Source organism: Lithobates pipiens, unplaced genomic scaffold, assembly GCF_037356315.1.
Source record: "Lithobates pipiens isolate NorthernLeopardFrog02 unplaced genomic scaffold, aLitPip1_a1.2 Scaffold_19, whole genome shotgun sequence".
Taxonomy (NCBI): domain Eukaryota; kingdom Metazoa; phylum Chordata; class Amphibia; order Anura; family Ranidae; genus Lithobates; species Lithobates pipiens.
In genome coordinates, this window is record NW_027507764.1 from 580401482 (window position 1) to 580419992 (window position 18511).

Here is an 18511-nt window from a genome sequence, read left to right on the forward strand (position 1 = left end):
AGTCCCTCCAAATCAGGGACAGTTGGAAGCTATGGGCTAGACAAAGTGTCAGTGTTGCAGCCTGCTGCAGGCAGGAGGAAGCACTTCCTCAGTCTCCCCTCCCCTCTGGGACTGTGACATCATAATGGGCGGGGACATCATCCGGCGATGTTCCTATATAAGTCGCCGCACGCCGCGTGTCCTGTCATAGTGAACGGAGACAGCGACGAGGCAACATCTCCTGAAGAGAAGAAGAGGAGAAGAACAGAAGACGGCGGCAGCGGCAACAGAAGACCGGGCCACCACTTGTAAAAGATCTAGAAGAAGGCGCAGTAGCCGGGCAAGAAGAACCGAAGAGGGGGACAAGACCCCCAAAGTCGGAAGAAGAGGGCGGCGGCGGCGAAGTAGAATGCCGGGCTCCTCCGCTAGTAAAAGAGCTAGCAGAAGATAGCGGAGGAGTCCGGCGAGAAGACCCCCGAAGACGGAAGACCCCCGGAGCTGTGCAATAAACTATTTTAACCCTTGTGTGTTGTGTTTTTTTTTTTTTTTTCACAGGTGAAAGGGTAGGGGTACATTGTACCCCATACTCATTCAAATAGGGTGGGGGGCCGGGATCCAGGGGCCCCCTTATTAAAGGGAGCTCACGGATTCCGATAAGCCCCCCCCGCCCGCAGACCCTGACCCCCGAAGAGGCCCTTGTCCTCATCAACATGGGGACAAGGTGCTTTGGGGTGGGCCCCTCTTCCCCAAGGCACCCCCCCATGTTGAGGGCAAGTGGCCTGGTATGGCTCAGGGGGGGCGCTCGCTCGTCCCCACCCCCTTTCCTGGCCGGCCTGGTAGCGTGCTCGGATAAGGGTCTGGTATGGATCTGGGGGGGGACCCCCACGGCATTTTTTCGGCGTAGGGGGTTCCCCTTAAAATCCATACCAGACCTAAAGGCCTGGTATGCTCTCGGAGGGGGAACCCATGCAGTTTTTTTTTTTTTATTTGGCGTGGAGTTACCCCTTGAGAGCTCATTCTCTGATTGGCCACGGCAAAAGTCGTCTGGCCTGGGGCGACTTAAAGTCGTGTTATAAGTCGCCCCAGGTCGTGTCTAAATCGTGTTCGAGTCGTGTCCAAGTTGCCTCCAAAAGTCGTGTTGAAAGACGTGTTGCCCCTGTGTGAACCGACCCTTAAAGCGGAGGTCCACCCTAAAGTGGACCTTCCGCTCATCGGAACCCTCCCCCCCTCCGGTGCCACAATCGGCACCTTTCAGGGGGGAGGGGGGTGCAGTTACCTGGATAATCCAGGTAACTGCACCCACTTCCGGGATAGCTCTCTGCGGAAAGGGGCGTAACTTACGCCCCTTTCCGCAAGTGCCCGCCCCTTCCCGCAAGTGCCCCGCTGCCTGCTGGGAAACACACAGATCCCAGAGGCAGCGGGGAGCGTCCTTATTGCGCAGCGCGATTCGCGCATGCGCAGTAGGGAACCGGGAAATTAAGCCGAAAGGCTCCATTTCCTGATTCCCATACCCAAGATGGCAGCGGCAGGACCCGATAGACGACCTAGAGATCGGCTTCGGGTGCCGACATCGCGGGCGCGCTGGACAGGTAAGTGTCACTATTTTAAAAGTCAGCAGCTGCAGTATTTGTAGCTGCTGGCTTTAAAAAAAAAAAAAAAAACGCGGAGTCCCGGTGGACTCCCGCTTTAAGTAGCAGAGGGGGGTTGTTAATTTAATTTACACCAAAGCAGCTGAAACTGATTAACTACCGGAGCACTGGATGGGCAACAATGAGATGACACCCAAAACAGGAATGGTTTTACAGGTGGAGGCCACTGACATTTTTTTCCCTACACATCTTTCTGACTGTTTTTCACTCATTTGGATTTGGCTAGGGGCAGTGTCACTAATGGTAGCATGATGTGATACCTGGACCCTATAGAGGTTGGTGTCACTACTGGTAGCATGAGGCCATACCTGGACTCTATAGAGATTGTTGTCACTACTGGTAGCATGAGGAGATACCTGGACCCTATAGAGGTTGGTGTCACTACTGGTAGCATGAGGCCATACCTGGACCCTATAGAGGTTTGTGTCACTACTGGTAGCATGAGTCCATCCTGGACCCTATAGAGGTTGGCATCACTACTGGTAGCATGAGGCTATAGCTGGATCCTATAGAGGTTGGTGTCACTAATGGTAGCATGATGTGATACCTGGACCCTATAGAGGTTGGTGTCACTACTGGTAGCATGAGGCCATACCTGGACCCTATAGAGTTTGGTGTCACTACTGGAAGCACGAGGAGATACCTGGACCCTATAGAGGTTGGTGTCACTACTGGAAGCATGAGGAGATACCTGGACCCTATAGAGGTTGGTGTCACTACTGGTAACATGAAACAATACCCAGACCCTATAGAGGTTGGTGTCACTACTGGTAGCATGAGGCCATACCTGGACTCTATAGAGATTGTTGTCACTACTGGTAGCATGAGGAGATACCTGGACCCTATAGAGGTTGGTGTCACTACTGGTAGCATGAGGCCATACCTGGACCCTATAGAGGTTTGTGTCACTACTGGTAGCATGAGTCCATCCTGGACCCTATAGAGGTTGGCATCACTACTGGTAGCATGAGGCTATAGCTGGATCCTATAGAGGTTGGTGTCACTAATGGTAGCATGATGTGATACCTGGACCCTATAGAGGTTGGTGTCACTACTGGTAGCATGAGGCCATACCTGGACCCTATAGAGTTTGGTGTCACTACTGGAAGCACGAGGAGATACCTGGACCCTATAGAGGTTGGTGTCACTACTGGAAGCATGAGGAGATACCTGGACCCTATAGAGGTTGGTGTCACTACTGGTAACATGAAACAATACCCAGACCCTATAGAGGTTGGTGTCACTACTGGTAGCATGAGGCCATACCTGGACTCTATAGAGATTGTTGTCACTACTGGTAGCATGAGGAGATACCTGGACCCTATAGAGGTTGGTGTCACTACTGGTAGCATGAGGCCATACCTGGACCCTATAGAGGTTTGTGTCACTACTGGTAGCATGAGTCCATCCTGGACCCTATAGAGGTTGGCATCACTACTGGTAGCATGAGGCTATAGCTGGATCCTATAGAGGTTGGTGTCACTACTGGTAGCATGAAGCCATATCTGGACCCTATGGAGTTTGGTGTCACTACTGGTAGCATGAGGCGATACCTGGGCCCTATAGAGGTTAGTGTCACTAAAGGTAGCATGAGGCCATACCTGGACCCTATAGGAGGTTGGTGTCACTACTGATAGCAGGAGGCCATACCTGGACCCTATAGAGGTTGGTTTCACTACTGGTAGCATGAGGCCATACCCGGACCCTATGAAGGTTGGTGTCACTACTGGTAGCATAAGGCCATACCTGGACCCTATAGAGGTTGGTGTCACTACTGGTAGCATGGGGCCATACTTGGACCCTATAGAGGTTGGCATCATTACTGGTAGCATGAGGCTATACCTGGATCCTATAGAGATTGGTGTCACTACTGGCAGCATAAGGCCATACCTAGACCCTATAGAGGTTGGTGTCACTACTGGTAGCATGAGGCCATATCTGGATCCTATAGGTTCTGGTGTCACTACTGGTAGCATGAGGCCATACCTGGACCATATAGGAGGTTGGTGTCACTACTGGTAGCATGAGGCCATACTTGGAACCTATAGAGTTTGTTGTCACTACTGGTATCATGAGGCCATACCTGGACCCTATAGAGGTTGGTGTCACTACTGGTAGCATGAGGTGATACGTGGACTCTATAGAGGTTGCACAGGCAGTCCAACTCCTCCAGGATAGCACATTAATACGTGCCATTGCCAGAAGGTTTGCTGTGTCTCCCAGCACAGTCCCAAGAGCATGGAGGAGATTCCAGGGGACAGGCAGTTACTCCAGGAGAGCTGGGCAGGGCCATAGAGGGTCCTTAACCCATCAGCAGGACCAGGATCTGCTCTTTGTGCAAAGAGGAACAGGAACTGGTGTGAATATCTGTGACCACACGATCAGAAACAGACTCCATGGGGGTGGCCTGAGGGCCCGACATTCTCTAATGGGCCCTGTGCTCCTTGCTAGCACCGTGGAGCTGGATTGGCATTTGCCACTGAACACCAGAATTGGTAGGTCCACCACTGGCACCCTGTGCTTTTCACAGATGAGAGCAGGTTCACCCTGAGCACATGTGACAGACCTGAAAGGGTCTGGAGAAGCCATGAAGTTATGCTGCCTGTAGCATCGTTCAGCATGACCGGTTTGGTGGTGGGTCAGTGATGGTCTGTGGAGGCATATCCATGGAGGGGCGCACAGACTAGACAATAGCACCCTAATTGCCATTAGGTATCGAGATGAAATCCTTGGAACTGTGGTGGCCACCCCCCTATTCCAGTCTCCAGACCCTGAATTACAGTGGCACAGTGTTTTTTTGAAGTACCTGATTAGTGCCATAGGCTCTAATAGGCTTCAAAATACGGTGGACTCGGAGCGCAGAGCAAATGAATATTCGCTTTTCTAACACTGAACCGCCAATCAGGAAGCATGGGTCTGATACCCATCACCTGATTGGCTGAAAAGACAGACGATCCTATTGGATGCCTAGCAGGAAGAAAGAAGAGACGCCCTGCGGAAGCATTGAGGACACAGGAACCGCCGCCTGTCCCACAGCTCGCAGCTGCCTGACCCACTGCCCATCCCACAGCTCGCAGCTGCCTGACCCACTGCCCATCCCACAGCTCGCCGCTGCCTGACCCGCTGCCCGTCGCACAGCTTGCCGCTGCCTGACCTGCTGCCCGTCTCACAGCTAACCGCTGCTTGACCCGTTGCCCGTTCCACAGCTCACCGCTTCCTGTTCCACAGCTCGCCGCTGCCTCACTCGCCGCCCATCCTACAGCTCGCCGCTGCCTCACCCACCACCCGTCCCACAGCTCGTCGCTGCCTGACCCGCCGCCCGTCCAACAGCTCGCCGCTGCCTTACCCGCTGCCCGTCCCACAGCTCGCTGCTGCCTTACCCGCTGCCAGTCCCACAGATCAATGCCGTCACCTGCTTACTGACCCGCCACCTAGATGAGGTAAGTGCCGGTCAAACAACTGGTGGGGAGGATGCTGGTTAAATGCCGCCAGGGGGCATAGTGGCTGCAATGGATGGCCATAGTGGCTGCTACTAATGGGCACAGTGGCTGCTATTAATGGACACAGTGAGGTTGCAATTGATGGGCACAGTGGTTGCAATTCATGGACACAGTGAGGTTGCAATTGATGGGCACAGTGATTGCAATTCATGGGCACAGTGGCTGCAATTGATGGGCACAGTGACTGCAATTGATGGGCACAGTGGCTATTAATGGGCACAGTGGTTGCAATTGATAGGCACAGTGGTTGCAATTGATGGGCACAGTGGTTGCAATTCATGGACACAATGAGGTTGCAATTGATGGGCACAGTGGTTGCAATTGATGGACAGTGAGGTTGCAATTGATGGGCACAGTGATTGCAATTGATGGGTGCAGTGGCTGCTATTGATGGGCACAGTGGCTATTAATAGGCACAGTGGTTGCAATTGATGGGCACAGTGGTTGCAATTCATGGACACAATGACGTTGCAATTTATGGGCTCAGTGGTTGCAATTGATGGGCCCAGTGGTTGCAATTGATGGACGCAGTGAGGTTGCAATTGATGGGCACAGTGATTGCAATTGATGGGCGCAGTGGCTGCAATTGATGTGCGCAGTGGCTACAATTGATAGGCACAGTGGCTGCTATTAATGGACACAGTGAGGTTGCAATTGATGGGCACAGTGGTTGCAATTCATGGACACAGTGAGGTTGCAGTTTATGGGCACAGTGGTTGCAATTGATGGGCACAGTGGTTGCAATTCATGGGCGCAGTGAGGTTGCAATTCTTGGGCGCAGTGACTGCAATTCATGGGCACAGTGGCTGCAATGGATGGGCACAGTGGCTGCTATTGATGGGTACAGTGGCTGCTATTGATGGGCACAGTGGTTGCAATTGATGGGCACAGTGGTTGCAATTGATGGGCACAGTGTTTGCAATTCCCAGGCACAGTGAGGTTGCAGTTTATGGGCACAGTGGTGGCAATTGATGGGCACAGTGGTGGCAATTGATGGGCACAGTGATTGCAATTGATGGGCAGTGGTTGCAATTGATGGGCACAGTGTTTGCAATTCCCGGGCACAGTGAGGTTGCAGTTTATGGGCACAGTGGTTGCAATTGATGGGCACAGTGAGGTTGCAATTCATGGGCACAGTTGCTGCAATTGATGGGCACAGTGGCTGCAATTGATGGGCACAGTGGCTGGTATTGATGGGCACAGTGGCTGGTATTGATGGGCACAGTGAGGTTACTATAGATGGGCACAGTGAGGTTGCAATTGATGAGCACAGTGGCTGCAATTCATGGGCACAGTGGTTGCAATTGATGGGCACAGTGAGGTTGCAATTCATGGGCACAGTTGCTGCAATTGATGGGCACAGTGGCTGCAATTGATGGGCACAGTGGCTGGTATTGATGGGCACAGTGAGGTTACTATAGATGGGCACAGTGAGGTTGCAATTGATGAGCACAGTGGCTGCAATTCATGGGCACAGTGGCTGCAATTCATGGGCACAGTGGCTACAATTGGTTTTCTTTTCTGATGTTTTCAGTTTGCACCCCCAAAAAAATGTGAGCACCAGCCCCCACTGGCCCCCATTTACGGAACCTAATACCTGTGTGAAGGGCTGTTTTGACCTGTGCGGCATGCACAGGTGTTCTGGCCGGCTGCACCGACATTCACTGATCTCCATCCTAGAGTTTGCCTCTATGAGGGTCCAATACACAGATCAGGACGCAGACAGACTACATTATGATCCATGCATGGGATACACATAGATGTAGACTCTGTGTGTGGAGATCTGTGCCTGTTGGTGCAGCCGGCCAGAACACCTGTGTGTGGGTGAAAACGGCCCTTTCTCATAGGCAGGGCTGCTGTTAGAAATCACGGGGGCCCCGTACAGCAGACCCGACAGGCTCAAAAACCCTCAACGAATATAAATCCTGTTTGTGTGCACAAAAAAGTGTCTTTGTGAGCCCAGATATTACCTTGTAAAAATAGCAGTGACATCATCACTGTGCTGCACATAGCCTGTGCAGAGAGCAGATCTGTGGGAGGGACCCAGCAGACCCCACCCTCTACAGGAAACTACAGGACGGGGCGGAGACAAGACCAATCACCCTGCACAAGGAGAGAGAGAGCAGAGCTGTGGGAGGGGCCAGCAGGCTCCACCCCATACAGGTTGTCTGCAGAAACTACAGGAGGGGGCGGAGACAAGACCAATCACCCTGCACAAGGAGAGAGAGAGAGAGCAGAGCTGTGGGAGGGGCCCAGCAGGCTCCACCCCATACAGGTTGTCTGCAGAAACTACAGGAGGGGGCGGAGACAAGACCAGTCCCCCTGCACAAGGAGAGGGGGCAGCAGTGAGCGGTCTTTATTACAGGAAGTCTCACACTGGATTACTGCACAGATCTGGAAGAAATACACAAAGCACTCTGAGATTCCAGAAGAATACACACAATGGATGGATTTAGATGATATTTTCTGAAGTTCACCTTTACCCACATCTCACCCGCGCTACGGCTGAAAGACGCCTACAGCTTAAATTGGCAGGAGAGCGTCCGCGTACCTTTCTCACGCTCTGATCGCCGAGTCCGTGAGACTCGGCTGATCATAGATCAGATAAAGGGCCAATCACAGCAGGCCCTTTACCACATGATCAGCTGTCAGACAATCACGGAAATCAATAGATGCCGGTTATTATTTTTTCCCCTTCACGCTGTCAGTATGAAGGAAAAAAGCAGCGGCTTCAATTAGAGGGACATCGGTCCCCTAGTGCCCGAATGTGCTGCAAATCAGTGCCATCAGCACCTATCAGTGCCACCTATCAGTGCCTTATCATCAGTGCTGCCAACCAGTGCCTTATCATTAGTGCTGCCTATCAGTTTCACCTACCAGTGCCACCTATCAGTGTTCATTAGTCCTGCCAATCAGTGTCTCATCATCAGTGCTGCCTATTAGTGTCACCCACCAGTGACACCTATCAGTACCCACCAGTACCATCTATCAGTACTGCCTATCAATGTCGCCCACCAGTGCCACATATCAGTGCCCACCAGTGCCACCTATTAGTGCCACCAATCAATGCCCACCAGTGTCACCTCTCAGTGCCCACCAGTGCTGCCAATCAGTGCCTTATCATCAGTGCTGGCTGTCAGTGTCGCCCACCAGTGCCACATATTAGTGTCTACCAGTGCCACCTATCAGTGCCCATCAGTGCTGCCTATCAGTGCCCACCAGTGCTACCTATCAGTGCCCATCAGTGCTACCAATCAGTGCCTCATCATCAATGCTGCCTATCAGTGTCACCCACCAGTGCCACCTATCAGTGCCCACCAAGTGCCACCTAACAGTGCCCCCAGTGCCACCTATCAGTGCCCATCAGTGCTACCGATCAGTTCCTCTTCATCTATGCTGCCTATCAGTGTCCACCAAGTGCAAACTATCTGTGCTCACTAAGTGCCACCTATCAGTGCCCATCAAGTGCAACCTATCAGTGTCCACCAAGTGCCACCTAACAGTGCCCCCAGTGCCACCTAACAGTGCCCATCAGTGCTACCGATCAGTTCCTCTTCATCTATGCTGCCTATCAGTGTCCACCAAGTGCAAACTATCTGTGCTCACTAAGTGCCACCTATCAGTGCCCATCAGTGCCACCTATCAGTGCCCATCAGTGCTACCGATCAGTGCCTCATCATCAGTGCTGCCTATCAGTGTCCACCAAGTGCAATCTATCAGTGCCCATCAGTGCCACCTATCAGTGCCGCCTTTCTGTGCCCCTATCAGTGCCGCCTCATCAGTGCCACCTAATCAGTGGCCACAAGTGCCGCCTCATCTGAGCAACCTATCAGTGCCCATTAGTGAAGTAGAAAAATTACCCCTTTGCAAAATTTTATAACAAAATATGAAAAACATTTTTGTTTTTTCAAAATGTTTGGTCTTTTATCATTTGTTTAGCAAAAAATGTGTAAAAAAACCCAAAGGTGGTCATCCGGGTACAGTGATCCATGACCGCGCAATTGTCATTCAAAGCTGAAAATTTGGTCTGGTGGGCAAGAAAGGGGGGGGGGGGGGGGGTGCCGGTATTGAAGGGGTTAATAATGAATATTCAGATTCTTGCATTAGCCCGGGAATGAGCGGTTCTCTTTACTGTGATGTCATAACTTTCCATTACCTGCCTGTAGGTGGTGATTATTTCTACAATTTAGAGGATGTCACCATGGCAATTGCCAACAGGCAGCGAGCATCACATCCTGCTCCAGTCGCCAGGGAAACAATATCAACTGCGATCTGCGACAGTAACCAAGTGACTCCGCCTCCGCGTCTCCATGCATTATCGGGGGGGAGGGGGGGGGTTGCTGTGCGCTTTGCCGCAGTTCGCCCCTTTTTATGCCACTTGTTTCTGTTCACGTCTTCTTAGTTACTGTTCACAAAAGTTCTAAGGTCCTCTGATGTCATCAAGACCAATGCAGAGCCCACAGCCCTCCACTGGACATGAGGACACTGAGGGACCGTCCACCACCTGCCCGAGGGCACTACCTGTTTTAATGGGGTTTTTTTTCACAGAAACATAAAAAAAGAGAGAAAAAAAGTAAAATAAAAATAAAAATTTAATTAAATTAAATTGAAAATAAAAATTACATTAAATATAAAACAATATCAAATAAAATAAAAGGAAACTAAAAATAAAATAAATAATAATATAAAACAAAACAAAAGGTAAATTGAAAATACAATCCAAATTATATATTATATTATATATTACAAAATAAAAAAAAATATATAGTATAAAAGAAAAAGAAACCAAAAATAAAATAGAATAATGAAAAAATAAAACAAAAACTTAAAGTTATAAAAAAATAGATAAAATAAAAAAAACGATATAATATAAAATAACATTTAATAAATGAAACCAAAAATAAAATATAGTAATAAAAAAATAAAATAAAAAAAAACGTAAATTAAAATGAAACAAAAATAAATAAAATAAAAAAACATTAAAAAAAAAAATAATATAAAATACAATTTAAAAAATGAAACCAAAAATAAAATCTAATATAAAAAAAAAGTAAAACAAAATGTTAAATAATTTAAAAATAAAATAAAAATAAAAATAATACATAACAATATAAAATAAAGTAAAATGTAAATTAAAGCAGTTGTAAAGTTTTTTTTTTTTTCCTTCCTAAAATAACAAACAAGTTAGACTTACCTGTTCTGTGCAATGTTATTTCACAGAGCAGCCACAAACCTCCTTTGGGGTCCCCCGCCGCCGCGCTAAGCTCCTCGTCTTCTGCACGTGCCACCATAGGAAGCACATGTGTTGTTCCTGAACCAGGCTGTGTGCGTCCATTGACACGCACAGCGCAGCTTGGCCCCACCCTGCTCCCTCCTCACTGGATTTAAACATATGCAGAAGCCACAGTGTGGGAGTGGGCCTGCTTGGGTGCCCCCAGGCAACCGGCAGGAGGGAGGTGCCAGGAGCGACAGCATCAGAATCCGAGAAGAGGAGCCTTCGGGCTGCTCTGTGCAAAATTATTACACAGAGCAGGTAAATATAACATGTTAGTTATTTATAAACCAAAAAAAAAAAACGAAATAACAGGACTTTGATATCGCTTTAATGCACAGAATGCATGCAAGGTAAAAGAAAACTTATGACTTTAGAACCACTTTACATTAAAAATAAGATAAAATTAAAAATGAAAAATAATAATATAAAATAAATTAAAAGAAAAATAAAGTGAGAAAGTAAAATATAATAATATAAATAAATTAAAAATAAAATATAATGATATAAAATACATTAAAAGTTACATTAAATGACAAATGAAAATATGATAATATAAAAAAAACTAAAAGTAAAATATAATAATTCAAAATAAATTGAAAATAAAATGACAAATGAAAATATAATAATATAAAATAAATTGAAAATAAAGAATACAAATATAAAATAAATGAAAAATAAAATAAAATGACCAATTAAAATATAATAATATAAAATAAATTCAAAATAAAATATAATAATACTGTATAAAATAAAGTAAAAATAAAATAAAATTGAACATTTTAAGTAACTATAAATAAATAACAAATACACCAAAAAAAAGGGAAAAAAAAACACTCAATCATGATGGATCAAAGTAAACTAGCCAAAACATCCGAAACAAAAAAAAAGACAAAATTATTTAAGCTTTTCAAGTAGTTGAAAAGAGTGAAATTTAAAATCACTTGGTTCATCCCTAAACTAAAAATAAAATGAAACATTTTAAGTAACTATAAATAAATAAATAACAAATACACCAGAAAAAGGGAAAAAAACACTCAATCATGATGGAGCAAAGTAAACTAGCCAAAACATCCGAAACAAAAAAGAAAAAATTATTTAAGCTTTTCAAGTAGTTAAAGAGTGAAATTGAAAATCACTCGGCTCATCCCTAACCACCAACAATAAGGTCATATTGCAAACACTTCAGAATGCAACCATAATATAAAATAAATTAAAAATAAAATAAAATTACAAATTAAAATATAATAATATAAAATTAAATTAAAGATAGAATATAATAATACTGTATAAAATAAACTAGAAATTCAATTAAACTAAACATTTAAAGTAACAATAAACAAACTTCAAATACACCAGGAAAAGGAAACAAAAAAACACTCAAATACAATGCAACAAAGTAAACTACATAGTTACATAGTAGGTATGGTTGAATAAAGACAATAGTCCATCCAAACTACACCCCAAAACAGTCACTTCCTAAAACAAAAAACAAAAAACAAAATAATTTTAGCTTTTCAAGTAGCTAAAAGAGTGAAATTGAAAATCACTCCGCTCATCACTAACCACCAATATGATGGTCAGATTGCAAACACTTCAGAATGCAACCATGATGCATCCATAATATAAAATAAATTAAATTATAATCATAAAATAAAATGACAAATGAAAACATAATAATATAAATAAATTAAAAATAAAATATAATAGTATAAAATAAAATGACAAATGAAAATATAAAAATATAAAATAAATTAAATATATAATACAATGACAAATGAAAATATAATAATATTAATAAATTAGAAATAAAATATAATAATATAAAACAAAATGACAAATGAAAATATAATCATATAAACTTTATATTATTATGTTTTCATTTGTCATTTTATTTTATATTTAATTTAGTTTATATTATAAACTAAATTAAATATAAAATAAAATGACAAATGAAAATATAATAATATAAATAAGTTAAAAATAAAATATAATATAAAATAAAATGGCAAATGAAAATATAATAATATAAAATAAATGAAATATAAAATAAAATGACAAATTAAAATATAATAATATAAAATAATTAAAAAATAAAATGAAAGATAAAATATAATAATACTGTCCGGACTGATACGCTGCGCTGCTCGAATGTACGCAAACAAATGCGAAACGCATCTGAAATCAAATCTAAATCCGAAAAAAAAAAAAAATGCAGTTGCAAAGCGGAATAAACGTCTTTGAACGGTCATCTACACACCACCCCTCCGAGGTCAAATGGAATCTAGAGCTGCGTCTGACCTGCGTTCCAAATGTCCGCCAAACACAGAATGACGGTCACAACCCTACATATACTTCCAGTAGACCGATGGGGAAATATTCTCGGCAGGTCCATGGGGGGTATTACTCAATCTGCCGAGGCCGATGAGGAGCGCGGCCTGAAAATTATTTACCAACAGCGACCTGAAATGAAATAACTGCAAATACCGGAAGCCGAGGGGGGAGGGGGGGTCACTCCGGGTTATCACACTGTACACATTGCTGTTCAATATATAGAATCTACTGTTAATTACCCCCCCCCCATACACACCTCCGTCGGTGTCACGTGTCCCCAGCTGTCACCAGCACATTCGTCACTCACTTCCTCCTAACCGTCCGGTGTGGCCGAGCCGCTGCTGTGCGATCCACACACAGGAATATTGTACACGTCACATATCCAGCCACAGAGGCCGCAACTCTGACACACACATCACTAGTGTGAACCCCGGACACCTACCTTCCCTCATCTACCCCCATCCACCCTCCAGGCCAGGCTTCCCCATGAACATCCTCGTGAAATGTAATAAGTGACTATTTATTATTTGCGGCACCTAAAAATGTAGCCAAGTCCCGGGTCCCTTTTGGTCTAATGAGAACCTCCAGCAGTGGCGGCTGGTGCTCCAAAAATTTTTGGTGGGAGCAAACAAACTGAAAAATACTGAAACCCCCCCCCCCCCCCATCAATTGCAGCCTCTGGGCCCAAACACAGCTACTTGGGCCCATCATATGCAGCCACTTGTGCCAGTCATATGCAACCACTTGTACCAGTCATATGCAACCACTTGTACCAGTCATATGCAGCCACTTGTACCAGTCATATGCAGCCACTTGTGCCAGTCATATGCAACCACTTGTACCAGTCATATGCAGCCACTTGTACCAGTCATATGCAGCCACTTGTGCCAGTCATATGCAACCACTTGTACCAGTCATATGCAGCCACTTGTACCAGTCATATGCAGCCACTTGTGCCAGTCATATGCAACCACTTGTACCAGTCATATGCAGCCACTTGTACCAGTCATATGCAGCCACTTGTGCCAGTCATATGCAACCACTTGTACCAGTCATATGCAGCCACTTGTACCAGTCATATGCAGCCACTTGTGCCAGTCATATGCAACCACTTGTACCAGTCATATGCAGCCACTTGTACCAGTCATATGCAGCCACTTGTACCAGTCATATGCAGCCACTTGTGCCCATCATATGCAGCCACTTGTGCCAGTCATATGCAGCCACTTGTACCAGTCATATGCAGCCACTGTGCCCATCATATGCAGCCACTTGTGCCAGTCATATGCAGCCACTTGTACCAGTCATATGCAGCCACTGTGCCCATCATATGCAGCCACTTGTGCCAGTCATATACAACCACTTGTGCCAGTCATATGCAACCACTTGTGCCCATCATATGCAGCCACTTGTGCCAGTCATATGCAGCCACTTGTACCAGTCATATGCAGCCACTTGTACCAGTCATATGCAGCCACTTGTACCAGTCATATGCAGCCACTGTGTCCATCATATGCAGCCACTTGTGCCAGTCATATACAACCACTTGTGCCAGTCATATGCAACCACTTGTGCCCATCATATGCAGCCACTTGTGCCAGTCATATGCAGCCACTTGTGCCTGTCATATGCAGCCACTTGTGCCCGTGTAGAAAACCCGCCTGGTCATTTTTACCTACAAGTAAGTCTATAATAGGGCCTGTTATAAGGATTACCTGTATGTAAAATGAATATCTCCTAAACGTGGGCCGTTTAGGCATACCTTACCGGAACTTCAGAGCTTTGTGCCGGAACCGAGGGCTCCCACGCGTATATGACATCATCACGGCTCCGGCCAATCACATAGCCTAAAATTATTTTTTTACAACAGTTTTAACGTGTATATCTACTCTTAAGCTGGCCATGCATGGATCACAATTTGTCTGGCTCGGCAGGGACTAGGGATGCACGGATACATCAGCCGCTGAAAATGTATCAGCCGAAAACAGGGTTACCGGCGTTTTGCCAATAGCAAAAAAAAAAAGTGCAGATAATGGCATGCTGCGACCCACTGACTTCAATGCAAAATCGCATACCACTGGTTTTAATGCACAATCGCGTCCCATTAACCTTAGTGGAAAATTGCATCCCACTGACTTCAATGCAAAAAGCATCCCATTGACTTCAATGCAAAAACACCCCCTATTGACTTCAATGCAAAATCGCATCCTTTTGAGTTCAATGCAAAATCGCTCCCTATTGATTTCAATGCAAAATTGCATCCCACTGACTTCAATACAAAATGGCCTCTCACTGACTTCAAAGCAAAATCGCGTCCCATTGACTTCAATGCAAGAAGCACCCCCTATTGACTTCAGTGCAAAATAGCATCCTTTTGACTTCAATGCAAAATTGCCTCCCGATGACTTCAAAGCAAAAACGCTCCCTATTGATTTCAATGCAAAATTGCATCCCATTGACTTCAATACAAAATCGTGTCTCATTGACTTCAGTGCAAAATCGCATCCCATTGACTTCAATGTAAAAATCGTGTCCCATTGACATTTAAGCAAAAACGCCCCCTAGTGATTTGAATGCAAAATCGCGTTCCAATGACTTCAATGCAAAAGCATCCCACTGACATCAATAAAAAAAAATTGCCTCTCGTTGACTTCAAAGTAAGATCGCATCCCATTGACTTCAATGCAAGAAACACTCCCTATTGACTTCAATGCAAAATAGCATCCTTTTGACTTCAATGCAAAAACGCTTCCTATTGATTCCAATGCAAAATTGCATCCCATTGACTTCAATACAAAATAGCGTCTCATTGACTTCAAAGCAAAGCCGCGTCCCATTGGCTTCAATGCAAAATCGATTCCCATTGACATTTAAGCAAAAACATCCCCCCAGTGACTTGAATGCAAAATCGCATTCCAATGACTTCAATGCAAAAGCATCCCATTGACTTCAATTAAAAAACGCCCTCCGTTGACTTCAATGCACAAACACCCCCTGTTGACTTCAATGCAAAATCTTGTCCCACGCCTCATTGACTTCAATGCAAAAACACCAAAAACATTTAACTTTTTCGGTTTTCAGCCAAGTGCATCCTGAATTTTCGGTTGCGGTCCAGAATTTTCATTTTGATGCACCCACTAGCAGGGACCAGCTGGATTTCAATCCATGCATGGGCAGGCTGGTTGCACAAAATACTACCGTTAAGCTTCTGGAGGAAAAAGTACACATGATCAGCACCGCAGGCTATAGCCGGCAGCACTGATCAATGTATTCTGATGGCGGGGATTCTGGGAAGTCTCCCTGCTGTCAGCAGACGGGATTCCCCATCCTCCTGGAATGTGTGGATGGGGGAATTGGATCATTTTTCTTCTCTTCTTTTTTTCGTTCAACCCGCTGGTTGAATGGAAAAAAAATGACTAGTGCATGGGCTGCCTTAGGCTGGATTCACACCATTGCATTTTTCACTCTTTTTTTTGCATTGAAATGAATAAAATTGTATCAAATGCAGGTTGCCCATGCATATTTCAATGCACTTTGTATGGAAGGATCACATGCATCATAATGCGCAGTGAGACGTCGTGCTGCGTTTACGTGCATGCGACATGCCCCTGGTTTTACACACATCCTATTGCACTCAATGGAAAATGCACCAAGCAAAAGTGCAAAGGTGTAAATCCAGCCCAGGGGGGTCCCAGTCACACCACATGCGCTGGGCTGAGCCGCACAGATTGCCGGGGGTCCTAGGAGTTCAGTTTCCATCACTAAACGGCCGCGGTGTGCCTGCTGAAGGAATGTAGGGCATGCATTACTTTTTTTTTTTTCAACGCAGAATATTGTGAAGCATCCCACTGCGGAGAATAAAGAGAAATGAAATATCATTATTTGACATTTCAATAAAGGGAAAAAAAGGAAACAATGCAATGCGTCATTTACGACGCATCAGCGCCGCTCCCTTCATAGGAATAATGTGGTCCCTGGTGTGAAGGAGCTCTTGCAGTTGGAGTGTGATCCCGCTCCTTATCTTTCAGGGGTCAGTTGTCTTGTGTCTGCCCTGTAGGATGTTAGTATTAGCAGAGCTGACTCTGTATTGAGACACACGTGGGAAGATACAAAACGCTGAGATTATGCAATGGCCAAATGTTTCCAAAGTAAGAGTCTGTCTGGTAAACTTGCCCCTCTACAGACTAGATACTAAGTAACAGTGCCGTAACTAGAACCTTCGGGGGCCCCCCTGGTGCAAGAAACCATGAAGGGCCCTGTCACGGGACCCCCACACTCCGCCTTCCGTCAGTACACTGCTTCCTCCAATCTGGATCCTCAGATATCACATATTACAGCCATATATTGTAACCAAGAACCAGGCAAGACTAGCTTAGTTGAAACACATGTAACAACAGATATCCACTCAGGGACAATGGCCCCTCCCTTGGATTCAGGGCGGGGGAAAGTGTCCAATCAGAAATAAGGAGCCCACCGGTATTCAACATTTGAACAATAGACCACCTTATCAGCAGGGAGGTCTGTTGGAGGAATTCCCCCCTCCCCTCTCTGTTCTGCCCCTCTGTTTACATGCCAGGAACATGAATACAAATATCCATCCCATAATACATTACTCGCAAGGCAGACACATACAATAGAACAATTCAATACAGCCACACCCCAAAATGATCCAGCAAACAGTCCACAACAGTATGAGACAATATACTATATATATATATATATATATATATATATACACACAATATTCTAGTGTGGTTGTACAGTGAGTCTGACTAGTACAGATCAGACTGGGGTTCTCAGTCACCCTGTGACTTCCACATAGGAGGGGCCATGGGAGCTGGACCAGGAGCTTCCAGTGCTCTTCAAGGTAAGCTGGGTTCCACAAGCCCCCTGCCCAAAGTGACTTTTGTCACAGCATCACAGACCCCCCCTAAAGACTTCCCTCTGAGGCCGGTGGTGGAATGCCAGAGCCCGGTCGCAAGTGTGATCTTTGTGACCCTGGTAGTTCCACCACTGGTGTCAGTCGTTTTTTTTTTTTTGGGGGCCCCGTTGGGGGCCTTTGATGAGGTATCCGGGGGTGTAAACAGATCTCTGATGTTTCACCTTTGAGACAGAGAGAGGAGATTGAGGACACGGTCCCAAATCTCCATCTCTGCCACCTCAGCTGCATAGAAAGAACAGACAGGAATAGCTCTGTACAGAGGCTTCCTGTTCATCCACAAACTGAACCATAGTTGACAGTTTTCTTTGTTTCAGTTATGAAATCAGTACGGATCACGGACTCTCCATTCAGAAAAGGAAGGGACCGGTAAATTACACATTTACCGGCCCCTTCCCCATTCTCCATGCTTACAAATCCCCCGCAGCAGCCGGCGGCAGAGGGGAGGGGGCAACCCGACAGAGCTGCAGAGGATGGGGGGGTGGGGCAGGAAAGAGCACAGGGGGGCTGGAGTGCACATGGGGCAGCAGACAGAAGCTAAGTTACTTAGCAGAGGCGTACCTACATGGGTGGCAGCGGTCGCAATTGTGACCTGGCCCCATGCTGCATTGTACATGTTCACTATGTAGTAGAAATACTATTTTGCATGTCATCCTGAGTGCCGAAAATCCCTTTCCCTACTCTGGCCCATGCAGCCCCCCTGTATGTCCGAATAGGAGAAGTGGTGGTGGAGGCTGCATATAGAGGAACTAATCTCTCTATTTCCCTTGTGCAGCTGCTGAAAGCCCGCTTCTCCTCCACTCCCTCCCGCTGGAACTGGGCGGCTGCAGGAGGAAAA

General features: G+C 45.7%; 1 protein-coding gene across 5 annotated transcripts in view; it reads right to left on the minus strand.

The window, feature by feature from the left end:
* PLEC (plectin) overlaps positions 1-18511 on the minus strand; it is a 278960-nt gene that overhangs the window by 179796 nt on the left and 80653 nt on the right. The window lies entirely within an intron of this gene.